The sequence below is a fragment of the Drosophila yakuba genome, chromosome 2L (assembly GCF_016746365.2).
Source record: "Drosophila yakuba strain Tai18E2 chromosome 2L, Prin_Dyak_Tai18E2_2.1, whole genome shotgun sequence".
Classification (NCBI taxonomy): Eukaryota; Metazoa; Arthropoda; class Insecta; order Diptera; family Drosophilidae; genus Drosophila; species Drosophila yakuba.
Genome location: NC_052527.2, coordinates 1,681,903 through 1,698,444, shown reverse-complemented (window position 1 = coordinate 1,698,444; position 16,542 = coordinate 1,681,903). Strand labels below are relative to the sequence as shown.

General features: G+C 40.1%; 1 protein-coding gene across 1 annotated transcript in view; it reads right to left on the bottom strand.

The window, feature by feature from the left end:
- The window catches only part of LOC6526439 (zinc finger protein chinmo), a 41,140-nt gene extending 26,545 nt beyond the window's left edge, over nucleotides 1–14,595 (bottom strand). The window contains exons 1-2 of the mRNA XM_002087522.4: nucleotides 14,167–14,595; nucleotides 12,038–13,097 (exon numbers count right to left, since the gene is read on the bottom strand). The gene's annotated coding sequence lies outside the window, so the exon portion shown is untranslated. The remainder of the gene's footprint in view (nucleotides 1–12,037; nucleotides 13,098–14,166) is intronic.
- Nucleotides 14,596–16,542: the final 1,947 nt, after the last annotated feature.

The window sequence follows — 16,542 nt, the reverse complement described above, 5'->3', positions numbered from 1 at the left end:
TTTTTCTTTAGTGCAGTGCTTTCCACGTCCCATTTTAATGATTTTTTAAAGGAAATTTTTTAAAAATCATTTTCGAAATAATAGATTAAGTGTCAAGTTTAATAACCACATGCTTTTTACCAAAGCAATCCTTCGATAATTATTGATTATTTGAAAAAATCGATAGTGGTGCTATTTTTTTTTTCGCCTCATTTTAGACCTTGCCGCCCAAAAAAAATTATAAAAAATTAAGGTATAAACAATTAAAATTTTTTTTTTTCATTTTTGGATGGGAAAAATATCTAGCATTATGCGAAAAATCAGTATTTGGTTCTATCGGTACCTCAACCTTAATTTATTTGATCAATAACAAAAAAAGGTATGGTGGTGCTATTATTTTTTTCGCAACTGTATATGTTCATATATCCACACAAAGTCACACTCAAATTGTTCCAGACAGCGTTTGTCATGACAAAAGGCGAAAAGATACAAAAAAATACAGCGAATGTCGCATGCAATTTAGTGCAAAAAATGTGTTTTGTCCCATGACTTTTACTTTTATTTCAGCTCGTCTACACATTCTGTACATTCTGTACATATTATTCTTTCTGTTCGGTTGCGTGCAACTTGGAGCTGCGACAATCCGCGAGTCGAGTCTCGGAATCGGACTCGGACTGGGTCGGAATAGCGAAATGGGGGGAGTGGGGGCCGTCTGGGGTTAAACTCGCGGCCAAAACGAAAGCGAAAGTTATGACATTTTGGCAGCCAAGTCGAAAGTGTTTAGTGTCGCTGTGTGGGTGGCACACTGCCCCCAAACGCACCTTTCTTTCCCCTTTTCATTGGTGGACCGTCTTGGGATTCGTATCTGCAAATTGCAGATGGCATAATTATTACTCAAATTGGAAAATGTTTCACTACTGAATATTTCATAGAAGTATGTGCCTCTTCAGATTTGATTTCTCTACCTCTAAGATTTGCAATTCGCCATGCATTCAGCCAACATGATTGGTGATTAATTGCTTTTTTCTTAGCTTCCGAACCTTTTTCCCATTTTCCCTCGGTCAGTGCAGCAAATCACACAAATTAACTAGAGAAAACTGCCGCAGGACAGCATAGAAGTCCTAATGAAAAATTGTAGGCAACAAAAAAAAAGGAGATAAGAAATTTCATTTGAGTTCAAGTTGTGCGAGCAACAGCAAAACAAAAAACTCGACAAAAAGGAGCAAAACAGGAGCAAAACCCAACAGCCATTGACAAGGATGATGTCCTGGCAATAAATTGCTCAAATACAGAAAACGGGGGGGTTGGTTAGCAAAATGCAGGCAAATTATAGCCACAACCGGGCTGAATGTGTCAGGCCAAGAAACTTTGGCCGTAGTAAAATGGTGAAAACAGAGAAATACTATGAAATACTACAGCGGAAAATGGTGGAGGGGGTGGTGGGGGTACGAGGTTTGGTAGTGCAGGCTGAAATGAATTTTCACTCATTTCCTTATCGTCTGTGATTTCCTTGCCAGACTTTTCGGCCAGACGCAGACAAGCCAAATGAATTCTCTCTATGCAGGCAAACACACCATACACCATACACCATACAACACACACAGCACACCACCGACTGCGAAACCCGTTTGCCACCCCCTTTTCCACCCGCTGTCTGTCGCATTGTCTGCAGGCGGCGCACAAAAAATGCATTCTGTTGCCTGGAAAAAACTTTTCCCCGGACGAAATGAAAGAGGAGCAGGCGAACGAAAAACGGGCGGCAAAAAAGGAAAATCAATGAGCAACAACATTGCACGAGGGTTGTATACCCTGCAACGTCATCATCGCCACCACCACCACCACCAACATCATCATGATCATCATCATCATCATCAGCGCTATCATCATCATCGCGTTGCTGACGATGGGGCAGCATCAGGAGTTCGGGCTGTCATCATTATGAAACATACATACAACAACCCTCGACTGCAGCACACTTGGCCCAAAAAGGGGGGTGTGCAACCCCAAAGCAAAGTGCAGAGCACACAATAGCCCCTCTCCCCACCACCCACCCACTCTCTCTCCCTCTCTTGCCCCAGCTCTCTCTCTCTCTCTCTCTGCTGTCCTGCTCCCCTGCAGGAGCTCACAAAAAAGGAGCAGCACGAACTTTCACTTTTTTGCACGAGAACGGAGGAAATCGAAAGGGGGAGGGGGGAGAATGGGGCGCCGTCATGCGGCATTTCATTTATAGTCGGTTAGTGCAATGCGCCAAAAAGCAGACAACACATATGTACATACACATAAGCCATAAAGCAGAGACGACACAGCGCCAGAAAGAGTAGGCAAATTGTGGCTAGACAGAGACAGAGGCAGCCAGAGCGAGAGAGAGGGAAGGAAGGAGCAACTGCAGTTGCAACCCTTTTTCAGCGCGATGCAGCAATAATTCTCGAACAACAAATGGGAAAAAGTCGAAAAAAAAGAAGATTGTTTGTAGCCAAAATGCAAGTCTGCAGAAGCGAAACTTTGGAAAAGCGAGAAGGAAATGTGTGAGTGTGTTGGGGGTCGGTCGGTGGGTGGTGGGTGATGGGAAAACTGCCGCAGAGGGTTGGTGCAAACTCCGGAGCTTGGGAAAACTTTTTCAGCTGACTTTGGCAATTTCCATTGCAGGCTACGTGCACGAGTGTAGATAAAAATATTTTAATTTATTTCACATTCGACGATTGCAGTTGGGAGTGAGCGAGACGGGGCGCAGAGTGAGTGGGGCGCATAGAGAGCGAGATGGAGAGAGAGAGAGAGAGTGGGTAAGGGAGACAGACTATCACCACCCCCTTTTTGCATACACACTGCACATTGGCTTTTTCAGCAGGCGGCTTTCCCTCGCTTTTCCCTGCTCTTCCCATACATCTCTGCACATATGCTGTCGAGTCTGGGTTTTCCCATTTTCATTTTCTTTTTCTGCCTGCATTTGTCGCATCCAGCTTTTTCAACCACCCCTCTACTCCCTCCGCCCACTCGTTTTTCATTTTATTTATCTTGATAAAAGGTTTTAGTTTTCCGTCTGTGCGAGTTTGGGCATCCATCAATAGTTTTTCAGACCAAGTGTTTTTTGTTTCGAGAACTCTGGCAAACGTATTGAATATATGAGTGATATCAATAGGTTTTCAAGGGGTTTAATCGAGTGAATAGCAGTTTCGACCACTTCAATGCACCAAGTGCAACTGCACTGAACAGGTTATAAATCTACTAAAATTCTACAAATTATACAAACTCACTTTTACAAACTGAAAGTATCGAAAGGATAACTCCGCTCATTAAAGGAATTACAACTTGAATCAAAAGGGCAAACATATTTTAATTTCAAGCCGTAAGATAAATATTCACAATTTAAACTTTTGCCACACCATCGCTGATCAAAATTAATATGCAATCCCATTCGAAATTCCATTTGTGGAATTAATCCCCTTTGGCGCAGATGAAACGCAAATAGACTTTAGTTTTGCAATAGATAAAAATACAGACTGACATGTGGATTTTCCATTTAGATTTTCATTCACGCTTGACGGCACTTTTTTTGTGGGCACAGCCAACTGCAATTTAATCCCCGAAAGGCAAAACTCGCAATTCCCCCATTGCATTGATGATTTATTTATGCAGCAGTGCAAACACAAAAGGGTAAAAATTGATTTCTGCATACTGCAAATTTATCGCTAAAAATTTTATTTATCAACAAAACTTTGGCGCAACTGGCAAAGCAAACAAAGTGCCCTTCCCCCCTCCCCTCCCCCCGCATTTTCCCCAACGGTGGTCCGAAAAGTATTAATGGAATATTGCCGAAAATTCGGCAGAAAAGCGCATGCAAACAAACAGACACAAGCAAAAACATCCTTTACCCACACACTCAAACACATGTAAACTGAGAAAATCGGCAAACAAAAACTTTCAAAGGGGAAATACGAGTACAACAGCAAAAAAAATGGGAATTAAGTCTTGCTCCTTTTATTATTTTATGCTACTGCTGCAGTTTGCTGATTGTTTATCTCACGAGGCATGGGAAAAGGGGAAAAGAGGAAAAGGGGCGTGGAACTGCAGTATTTTCCGCCACGCCCCAAAAGCCAGAGGAAATGAAGTTTTGAGCCAACACACACACACACACACAGTGGGTTGGAAAAGCGTTGAAAAATTGAAATTACATTAGAGCAGGAGCGACGGAGCAAACGGAAATGGGCAAAAAGTGTGCATAGGCAGAGGTGGAATATATAGTGAGATGGACCCAGGAGATAAACTCACACAGAGAAAGGTCGCAACAGCCAGATTAATGAATGGCCAATGTCCATAGAAACAGTTTAAACAAAATGGAAACTCAAAAAAAAAAACCAAACACACAACTGCAGATTGCAAATGAAAAGCATTTGGATGTGGAAATCCCAGGCAGTGATTGAAAAACTAAAGGAAAACAGCCTGTTAACATGTATAAAAAGCACTTATATATTTCGTTAGATTTTTTAACTATAATGCAGTACATAAATCAAGACTATAGCATTTTCAAATTTCGCCTAGAGGAATGCAACGTGAATTCCCAGCAGAAACCAGCATTGAAAACATTCTCCATAAACAATTTGCAAAAGTTTTCCTCGGCCAACTGCTCCGCACATGCACCGCCAGTTTTCCGACCTCAAAAAAGTGGAGTGGGTGGTTCCGAGTGGCTGCAGTGGTGCAAAGGGTGCCATGCGGGTGGCGCAAAAAGGATAAAATGGAAAACCCCAACAAACGGAGGCTCGGACTAGGGTCGTGTCTAAATGAAACTTCATCATCGCCACGGCAGAAAACAAAAGGAAAAGCGTGGGTTTGGCTAGGAGTTTGGTTGGGAATTTGTGTAAAAATTGCATAGCTTTCCCACCCACTTTATGTGTAGTGCCTTCTCTTTCGCTTTTACGCTAGCGTGGACTGCAGAAATTGGCAGCAAAAATATATAAAATGGGAAAGGCGCAAAAAAGAAATCAGAAATTATTGTAGATTGCAGAGGTCCTGGCCGCTAGGACTCTGGGTCCTTGCTACCCAAAGTCTGACCAGCATGCAACCACCACCCAAAAAGTGGGAGTGCCTCCTGCCACCACCCAGTGGGCTGGTTGGCTGGCAGTGGGCAAAAAAAAAAAAAAAAGAGAGCAAGTGAAGTGCATAAATGGATTTTATAACGTTCCCAGAGCCTGGGCTAAAGTAAATTTATGCTTTTTAATGCAATTGCAGGACGAGCAGACCGTAAGTGGGTGGTGCTGCAAGGATGGTGGGCCCGCCATGCTCCGTTGGTCCGGGCTAAAAGCATTCGACCAGTTGAGCTCCTCCTTTCTGGCCACCCAGAAATAATACAACACAAAAAATACAAAAAATATAAAAAAAAATTTAAGGGAGAAAAAGAGCTGGTATGCCCTTTCTGCAAATGGTTGCAACGCTCGGATGTCGTCGACTACGTCGCCATCGGCCAGACAAAGTGACATTTGTCGTTAATTGCAAAATTTATGGTCAGGAATCCCGGAGAAAGGGGCGGGCTGGTGGCTGAAAGGAAAACCCCGGCAAATGGAAAATGCCTCAAGGGGTGCTGGACTTAAATGCAAAACAAATGCGACAGAAAAAATAAGTGAGCCATGGAAATGAGCCATTTTTTATGCAATTACTTCGTGGGAGCAACTTACGTTACGCTATATACAACGGCCTAATTAGTTCGAACAAAGACATCAGTGTGCTTACCTGCAAAAAATAGAGAAAACATTTAATTAAAGTACGCATTAATTAGGCAAAAATTAGACAAAATGCAATAGATATTTTATAAGGGATTTAAAGGTACTCTTGTCCGCTCAAAACTGATTTCAATTTAATCTATGGTAGTTTTACCTTGTATATAAATTTAAGATAAGTCGCCTTGTATTTTCTTCTGCCAATCAAAAGAGTGCAGTGCAACTAAGAGCGCCCATGGCAACTGCTTTTTCCACATACACTTCTAATGAACCCGGTCTTTCCAGCCAGTGGAAAAAGGCTATAAAGAAAATAATAAAGATGTGGGGGAAACCATCACATGTGACGTTGCCCTGGCTGCATTTCGCCTTAATTAGTGTGGGTAACTAGGTGGCCCGTCGGTTGTGATGGCCCCAACACCTCGACCCTAAACCCCACACCCCCCCCCCTTCTTTAACTACCTTTTTTTGGGGCTGTCTATCAGCCGTGCAGCCATGTGTGCAGTTAACCCTTTTGGGCCCATCCACTGACATCGAGTGCACTTCAAAGTAGCAATTCAATTTCATGGTTGCGCCCCCTTCTTTGCGGCTCACAAAAACGATAAAAAAAAAGAAGTACTCTTTTTCGTGGCTTGTTCCTGTGTAAATCACGTCCATAAAACTGTTGCACTCGAGTTGCTGCATTTTAATTAGACTTAGCAAAGAAAAACCCAAAAACCCAAAGCAAATGAGACTCCACGCTGCAGGCGGTCGGCCTTAAATGTGTCTTATCAGCGGTCATCGCAACGCAAATGAAACACCTTGCACAAGAGGCGAGGGAACCAGAATCACCCACGCATAACGCCGCATGAAAAGAGCCCCCGAAAAGTCTGAGAAAATCCATAAATTAAGCTTGGCGTACAACATCATCATCAGCGGATGGGCAAGTACAAGACTTGCGCAAGTGCATTGTTACAATGTTGGAGGAGATTCGGATTCGAGTTTGGGGGGAACCCCACACAAATCCCAAAAGTGTGACTTGCACCACATAGTACATCATATATGATGATTCAACGAAGCGTATGCCGCAAGACAATGTCATAGTCCTAAATATGCAACTCTGCTTTTCCGGGGTGGAATTCCTGCTTGACTGCACTTTATAGAGCGAGCAAGCAATTGCAATGTTGCATCCCCAGTTTCCCATGGGAACATAGAGTCTTACATCAGTTCAGTTGGTTTGTTGTTTTCAAGATATGTGATATTGGATACAGGGTTTTAATCCATTTCTTTTGCTTTATATTTATTATATTTTAATTGATCCATTTATCAACATCGTCGCATTGCAACCTGTTTAAAATTACCCACTTGACGGCGAATTGCCTGCGCCATCGTTGATTATTTTCCCATGGAGCCAAGTGCATCATCAAGACAATCCAAAGTTCTGCATATCAAACGAACCAGAAAATCCAAAGAGGCAACAAAGAAGGAAGCACGAAAAAAAAACACGTAAAAAAGAGTTAACCACAAGAATGGGGAGGAAGAAAGAACGCCCTCGAAGGGCTCTAACGGTAAATGCTGCATATGTGTTCTCAGTCCCTCTTCTCTCTCTCTCTCATTCTTCCTCTTTGCTAACCCTTTTTTCGCCTTCTTTGTTCCGTCTTCCACTTGAGTTCGCTTTGTTTTAACGGAAGCTGGCGCTGTTGTTGTTTTTATGCTTTTTAATTTCCTTAACCATGTTCTTTTGTGCTTTTTGTTCCACTTCTCGCTTTTTTCCACCGCCGAGTGCACTCTTCAAGATGCTTTGGAGTAAGGGAGACGGCAAGATGGGGGAAATTCCGGCGCGAGGAGGAAGTGGAAGCATCGAAGGTGGAAACGCATCAAAACCAATGTCCCTTGTGGGGAAAAAATGTCAAGTTTAACAACAAACAAGCGTCTCGTGTGGCAAAGAAGTTACAGATTTTCCAGATTGCGGCAATTATGAGAGAATTATGTGCGGTTGCATGTGTCTTTGAGTGTTTCTTCGGAGTGTTTGCGTGTATAATACTTGACATAATTAGCTGTTATTAAAATGAAATTGGGGGACCAACGGTTCTCCAATTAAATAATCATTTTTGTTCCGTTCTTTTGGATATTGGATACGAAGAGCGTTGGAAAGAGATGCAAAGTGTGTCACTGTTGCAGTTCACTGCAGTCGGGTGGCTAGTGAGAAAGGGGTATCAAGGGGGTAAGATCAACTTTGGTTTGGAGTTTCTTTTGTTGGAGTAGGAAGTGTTTAAGTTAAAATGAATCAAAAATCTATTTGGGAAGTTGGTGATTAAATGTAAATGTTAGTGCATTGAAAGTAAGTTCGTTGTACAATAGATTTGTAGGATCCAAAAGCGATCGAAATCGATGAAAATGTGATCATTAGATGCTTTAATTAAAATAGGTTTTTGCCAGGAATTCATTGCCTTGATCCCCAATCTATCTGTATATTGAACTGATCATCGCAATGAAAAGCTCTGCCCTCCATGTGCGTGGCGCCTACAAAAGCTCTTAGAGTGCGTGCGAAAAGCTCCCAAACTCTGCCCATCTCCCTCGCTCTCACTGCACTGGCCTAGGCCTACAAATCGCGTGTTTTTGTTGCTGTTTGCCTAGACCATTTTTAGACTTCCTCGTTTTGTTGTTGGATTTGCAATGAAGCTTTCTTGATTTCATGAGTTTTTTTCGGTTCGCTGCTGGGCTACTAGAGTCTAATATTTATTGCGCGTGAATGTCATTCGTTGTGAGGCAGGAAAGCTCTACGCACTGCAAAAGTATGCATGTATGCATGTATGGGTGTATGCGTGTTTTTGGGCCTTTCGTGGTGTGCGTATACGCACATTTTTAATTATGCTGTGCCAGCTCAAGGTTTTTTCTATCGCTGCTGCTGTTTTATTTCGTTTTTTTGTTCGTAGTTTTATTTTTGTTGCTGTGCAGGCTGCCCCTTACGCACTTTGAGCCAATTAAATTGTAGGCCACGCCATATTTTAGTTGTTTTATTATTATTATTTTTTTTTTTTTGGATGCGACTTGTGAATTTTTTTTGCGCTGCGTTCGCCGAAAGAGGAAAAGGGACGGGTAGCGAGACGGAAGGGGAAACGACAAGTGTGTGTACATATGTATGTAGGCCTATGTATTCATTCCTTCATTGCTTGTATGAATGTATGTATGTGTGTACATAGCATAGACTTCCATTTGCTAGTGCTTTTTACAATTTTGTCTATGTTTTGTTGCTTTTTATTTATTTGTTGCGCCCTTCTGCAAGTTTCGCTGTGTGTGTGTGTTTGTGTGCGTGTGTGATCGCTTTTTGTGCGCGTTTTGGGAATTATCAGCATTTGGTTCTGGGTTGTGATGTAATAGCCTCTAAATCGACATTTTTGTCTGCCTGCAATTCTACTTAATTTTGACGGTGAGTTTTTTATAAAAAATGTTTGTTAGAAGAGCAAAGTTTTTATACAATTCCAATAAAGAGGTTGTAAGAATGTTGAATATTATTTTTTAAAAATGGTTAAAAACTATAAAACAGGCTGTCTTTGACATCCAAGTAAAAGATATACATACATATGCACATATGCCGTTTTTATTACTCCCACACAAACACTGAAAAAAAGGCCATGAAACTTTAGACATTCCAACTGTGCACTGCAAATAAAGCAAAGGCCAAAAAGGCGCAAGAGGGAGGGGTTGAGAGTGAGAGGGAGAAGCAGATAGAAATGCGTTTTCTATTTGTGCAAACTATTGTGGCGGCCATACTTTCACACACACATGAAGATAACACCCACACACAGACGTTGTCGCTTGCATGCAAAAGTTTCGTTTTTTATTGCGTGTGGCGAAGTGGAGCAAAAGGCAACTGGCAATTAGCAGCTGGGGAATGGCCAGAAAAAAACCCAAAAACTAGCGAAAAACGGTGGAAAAAACACGAATTGACTTTGCCAAACCCTAGTAAACATTGCACATACAGCAGCGGTCACACAAGTGTAACCAATAAATGTAATATTTGAAATTTTTCCAATGATATTTATCTATCCATAAATAAATGTAAATGAATGTAAATTATCGCCCCATAATATGCAATATTTAAAAAAAAAGTATAACAAAATTGCCTCTGCTGTACTTCCCAAAAACTTCATATAGGCCTATGTTACTCTCTCTCTCTCTCTTAACTTTTTTCTTCATGAATAGTCAAGATTTAAGTGGCGTGGAAACGCAGAAGGGAAAAATGTCACTTCGATTGACACTGGCAGGTTTCCGGCCCGCCACGCCCCCTTGCCCCATCGCCCGTTTTGTTTTTAGCCCTACCTTCTGCCAAATTTTGCAGGCCAGAAAAACTACTCATTCGTTTTTTTTTTGATAAGCCTTATATGAGATCATAAAAGCGATTAATTCATACATATGAATTTTTATGGTCAAGTCTCGTGTAAGTTGAATTTTTTCTTATTTTCCAAGCCAACTTCTTCAGCAGCCCTTGAATGAGAAGTACGTGTCTGGTCATAATGGTTTATAAAATCATAAAATAATCTCCGTCCAACAACTGGCAATATGTGAGTAAAACTTTGGGGATTTGCAATCATATGTAAGATTATCATAGGTTTTCGACTACTGCCTGGTACTATATAAGAACATATTTCTCTTAAGCTGCTGTCAATATGAATTGTCTATCAATACTTTTATGCTTTAACTTGCGTTTAAGCTACTGTGAACAATCACAAATGCATTTTAGACCTCTTAATTGACCGTTTTTTCGGCTTTTCAAAATTCTTGGCTTTAACCACTGTAATAACAATCGGGAAAACTGACATGCTTGCAACGCTGTTGCTCGTTTTCGCCTTCTCGGTAATCAGTCGCATTAAAATTCAGGCAACTGCAGTGGCAAGTCATAAAATTGAAACATTTTGGTAGAAGAACCGAAATGCGTTCGCCTTTGTGGGAAAGGAGGGGGAATGAGGGGGGCTGGGAGCATATCATAGGCACTTTGCGCAAGTGCCGACAACAAGGGCAAATAAAAAAAGGGGAACAACAAAGTCGGTTGCATTGCGTCGGTTACAACATGGCTAAGACAAGAAGAAGAAGAAGAAGAGGGAGAGCCGCGCAGTCTGCTCCAAAGGCAAGTTATTCTTAGAAAAAAACCTAACGATTGTGCAAATGCACGTGAGAAGGCGAGGAAAATGGGAAAGAGCGCACTTCCGACAGGGGAAAATGCAGCAGACGAAAACTAAGACAAAAGCGCCAGTGAACGCGCTGCACTGAAAACAATAATGCGTCTTTTATCAAAGAGTATGATTTATTTACTCGATAAATATTATTATTTTAGCATTTTGTACCTTTACATTATGTTCAAGTTCTGAAATGTATCTTGTAAATATTTTGTATCTTCAAGTTTTAAAATGTATCTTGTAGATATTTTGTATCTTCAAGCTTTAAAATGTATCTTGTGGATATTTTGTATTTTAACGATTGTTTATTTATTTACTTTTTTTTAAAGTATTTTTTTAAAATTATTTAGAACTGTTAGGTGAGGTTTTAGGACCTGTTTTTATTTCAATGTTTGTTAAAATTGTTTTAGGTGTAAAAGCTTGAAGAGAAAAAACTGTGTGCATTTAATTAAATGCGGAAGACCCCACACAACAACAACAACAGCAGCAACAGCAACAGCACAAAAACTGAAACAAAAACTACAATTTGAAGAGCACGCAATGCCAGACCAACCCCAACCCAACGCGTGCGAGCGAGAGGGAGCGAGAGCGGTACAAAGAAGTACACAACGCACAAAATTTGGAACACGCTGCGTTTGCTAAGTAGGTCAAAGTGGCAGCGGCGCCGGCAGCGCAGTCGGGAAATATTGCGTGTCAACTGCGACGCATTTTTTTGTTGTGCAGCGGCAAGAAGCAGAAGTAATATATTTTTAATTTATGCACAACCCCAAAAAGTATCTACACCCCTTTTCGTGCGTGCGTTTGTATATGTGTGTTTGTGTGTAGATACACATGTAAAAGTGTCGAGCAAGCAACTTTTGCTTTTTTTCACTGTATTAATATGCAACGCCAAGTTTTGAGTGTCATAAATCATACGCAAAGTGCGTAGACAATTTTTCTCTTGACAAAAAAATGTTTTCCTTACTTTTTGCATAAATTATAATTGTAATTAGAGGCGGAGCTTGCTTTTTTAATTTTTTTTTTTCGAGCGGTAATTGTTTGCAAATGTTTGTGGACACTTTCTAAAAAAACATTTTCCATTTTACGCACTTTTTCGTGCGTGGGGAAACTTTGAGGGCCATTAAGAAATGCGGAGAGATGTGTGAAAAAATGACAAGTTTTGCATTTTGCATAGATATAACAAAGATTTAAACTTACCTTAATATTCAATTGCAAATTTACGCATTAATCCAAATCCAGAATCCTCAGTTGTAAAATCTTTTCACAAGTGGTAATTTTGAATTTATAAGTTTTTTTTTGTTTTAGTTTATCTCACTTCACTTTTTCACTTATGCCAAATGTTCTAGTTCTTTTTGTTTTTGCAGTTTGGTTGCTAATTAGTTAGGATATATACTCGAGTTGTTTTTATCAAAAATTGTTTACCAAATATTCTTCGATATAATTTGTAAGCATAGATATATGTATAGGTATATATATTTTATAAATACATGTATTACGATTGGTAATTTTTAATTTATTCTTGATTTACTTTTTTAAATGATTTTGCTTTGCTTTTATCGAAACGAAATTTTTATGCAAACTAACACACACGTTTTATGCTGCTGCTTCTGTTGCGGTTGCTTTTACTGTAGTGATCACTGTAGTAGTTGCTATGGCTGCTGTTGTTGTTGCTGTTGTTGTGTTGCTGTGTTTAGTATTGCGTATGTCCGAACCAATAATTTTGAAGAGTTTACCAATTTGGTGGCTTAAATTTTTGCGGTTTTCTGCGTTTGTTCTAAAAAGATTTCCCTCGGCTTTTCAACTGATTTTGGGCTGGTTTTTGCTGACGGTTTTAGTTTTCCTTTTGCTTTAAAAAATTACATTGATTTTATTAGATTTTCATCTTAGTTGCAAAACATTTTCACGTGTGGACGTTTTGAGATAATTACAATTTGTGTATGTTATTATGCTGTTTTGTTGCCAAAAATCGTTTTTTGTTGATTTATATTTTTGTTGCGTTTAATTCAAGACCAAAACTTATGTTGCCAATTTTAGAATTTTGCGTTGTTTTTCGAAATGTTTATGTTGTTCAGTTCATTTTTAAGTTGATTTGTTGCATTTCCGCGAAATTTGTTTCAATTAAATTGAATTCATTTATTTAGATGGTTAAATGTTCTTGATTCGCATTTTGCAGCATTCGCCGGTTTTGTGATCGTTGAATGTTTTTCTTGACGTTCCTAAAATTTGCTCGTTGAGACATTTTCACAGTGACATTTGGCTGCAAATATAAAAGCGGTTGGAAAATGGTTATTAAAAAATGTAAGTGGAATTGGGCTGGTTGTAAATAAATCTTATTCAGGGAAATAGCGTGACATTTTTCAATTTTATATTATTTGTAAATAAGTATGTTGTCACAGCTCTCCCGAATAAGTTTGATTTCATTTGTCGCCAGAATTTCTGGTTTCTTATCAGCCCGAGCTCTTGTAAGTGGAATTGGATTAATGATTTTATTATCGCAGAATTCCCATTTCGGGACCATAATTCCCACTTTGCTTCTGGCAAATGTCTTTTATTCTACTTAAGAAAACACTTTATAAACCGTTGGGATTTTGACATTTTGGGTAAGGGGACACATGTGCGTTTACTCGAGCAGTGACTTGTCATATTTATGAATTTTATTTCAAAAATCTTTTTAAGCCGTTTTCACACTTTTTAGTGCATTTTTTTATCTGTTCATCACTTGTTCGCCGTTATTCTACACTTTTCTCTCGCTTTTTGAACAAGTGTCCTGGGGATTAATTGCATTTTTCCTTGATCCTTGCACTTCTTGCACTTTCCTCTATTCTCCCTTAATTGCTCTTTCGTACACACACACACATACAGACACATACACTGGCACTCCAAGCACACAGTGCAAAAAAGGGGTTCAGTTCACTGGGATTGCGCCTTGTTTATTTGCAGGGGGAGGCGGAAAACGGGGAGGGTTGTTTATTGTTCCTTGTTCTCCTCGCCGTTGTTGTTGTAGTTGCTATTGCCTTTGCTTATTTTTCTATTGTTGTTGCTTGATTAAAAATGCAGACGTTTTGGTTATGCATAAAAGTCTTTGCTTCACTTTTTCTCAGTTTGCTTTTGCGTTTCGCTTCTTTTTATGCTGCGCTTTGTACCGTTTGAAATTCGAGTTGCAAACACACACACGCACACCCCAGAATTTTGTGTGTGCGGGAAAACCAAGTACACACGCACAATTGCAAGGGTATAAGTTATATGTACATTTTGCTTTATGTCACTTTAATAGAGTTTTGAAATATACTTGCACTTCAATGCGATCGGTTTTCACTCAAAATTACCTTTGAATCACTGGGCGAACAGCCGTTTTGCAACACTCACGACGCACACACGCACACTTGACACACACATGCACACTGGACAGTTAGTTTGTGCATTGGTTTTGCTCGACGAAACACAAACAAAACGTAAATAATAATTAAAAGTGTTCAATGCCGCAAACTTTTAGCACTTTCCGCTTTTTGCACTTCATCCGCTGCAGTTCTTTTAGTTTGAAAAATGTAGGGAATAACTGTTTTCCAAGCGGTTTCGATTCCGTGCTTCCTCGTTTCTGAATTTACGTGTAAAATTGGAATTGCCTGCAGTTGAAATCCTGCTGCACAAGCGACGAGGCGATGCGAATTTGCGACTGCGAATGCGAATGCACAAACGCTGCTGCACCACCGAAACCTAGCGACACTTCAACACGTCCGTTCAACACGGCAGTTTCTTTTTGACTGCCTATTCGATTTCGATTCGAACAGGCGGCGAACGAAGTCGCAGTCGCAGTCGGCGCATGTGAATTCGGACTTCGAGTTCGAATTCGGAATGTTTTTCTCTCATGCTTTTTGTGTGCGTGCGTGTGTGCTTTTGTTTTTGCTCTGCCATTGCAAATGCAAAGTTGTGCAGTGGTGTGTGCGGGAGAGAGAGAGAGAGTGAGGGAGAGAGCGAGCGAGCTTTTAATCCAATTGGAATGCAGGCGAGCAACTTGCAATTGTCAGATTGGACATGTCCAAAAAGGATATTTTAAAAAGGATATCAGGATATTGTACGAAAATAGTTTATATATATTTTTTACGATTTTTAGAGCACAATTTACTCAGGCGTGTAGAAAGAAAGCGCATTGCAACCGCGCTCTGCATGTCCCCTTTTTCTGTGTGTATGCACTGCCGCCGCAGGATAAAAATTACATATATCCTCATAATCCGGGGGTGAGTTTCTCACTCTCTCTCTCTTTCACTCTCTCTTTTGCAGGCGCAATTGCATAAGGCAAAGGACATGAGGTAATTTAGAGGAGCTCCGCTCAAGTGGAAAATGTTTAGGGAAATCTCGTCCAGAAATAGCAAAAGCAAACCTTAACTTGGTCTTAACCTATTCGAACAGCGGGGGATCCATCCAGGTGGTCTCCGAATACTAGATGCAATAGGAATAGGGTTCGCAAGAGGCGATTTACAATGGATAACCACTTTAAGATCGGCACAAGCACCTAGTTGATGGGAAAAATGTTAATTGCACAGCTTTAAATGCAAGAGAACGAGTTACATTTCTTTAAAATGGTAAAAAACAATAGTAAAGGCTGAAAAAATGTTGAATGAAGTGGGATATGTAAGCCAATTACATTTCTTTGGAAAATTCTTACAATTGTTCTTTGATTTTCGAGATGAAGAACAATAATATCCTAACTACTTAGCAAAGTTCTCGCCTAATTTGCATATCCCTTGAGAACTTTCCGATCCAATCATCAAAATTGGAACAAAAACCCTCAAAATGCTTTGCATTTTTCCACCCAAAAAACTTCCCCTATTCCCACAAGTGTCAGTATCCCTTTTCTGAGTGCACTTCCCATCAAAAATATCAGATTCCTGAGCAATCAAACAATAACCACTTAATTTCTGTGAAAAAAAGAGTAGAAAAAGTTCCAAGCAAACTATTCTTTTATATTCGATTCATTAAAAGTTGATTAGCAACTGCCTGCAAAACAAAGTACTCTCAAGAGCAACGACAATCACAAAATCCAAAAAATAAACAACAAATAAATTCAACTTAGATTCAATGCTGCACATTTAATAAGTGAACTTTTTTCCAGTGCAGCACTGCCAAAAACAATAACAATGCGCATTCGTTTTGCAGTGAGCAAAAGAGAGAGACAGAGAGAGCGCGCAAAGCTTTTTTTGCGCATGTTTTCTCTTTCTCTCTCTCTCTGCTGCCATTTTATGCACACACAATGACAATGAAAGCTTGTGGGTCGTCAAGGGGCGCGGAGCGGCGAGGGAAACCGAAAAATTTACGCAATTCAAGAAACACGTGGAGGCAAAAAGCTCGCGCACACCATTGCAACGCCTATGTGCATGCACGCGCCTATGTGTGCTTGCGCGTGTGTGTGTGTGTATTTTTGGCATTTTGGTATATGACGCAGGGACGGAATTCCGATTGCAGGGCAATTAATAAAGAAATTGATTGCAGAGCGGATTTAAGACACGAGCGTTCATTAAATAAATTGCGAACCCGAATTGTTTTGGAAAGGGAACATAATAAAAGTGCACTGTTACATATTTTGAATTTTTTCCAAAAAAGCAGGCCTTGTTATTCTAAAGCCAACTTTGAAGTCATTTTAGGCGGTAGCGGTAAAAACGAAAAACTCTTGCATGCAATTTTTTTCATTATTTAATTCTTAGTTC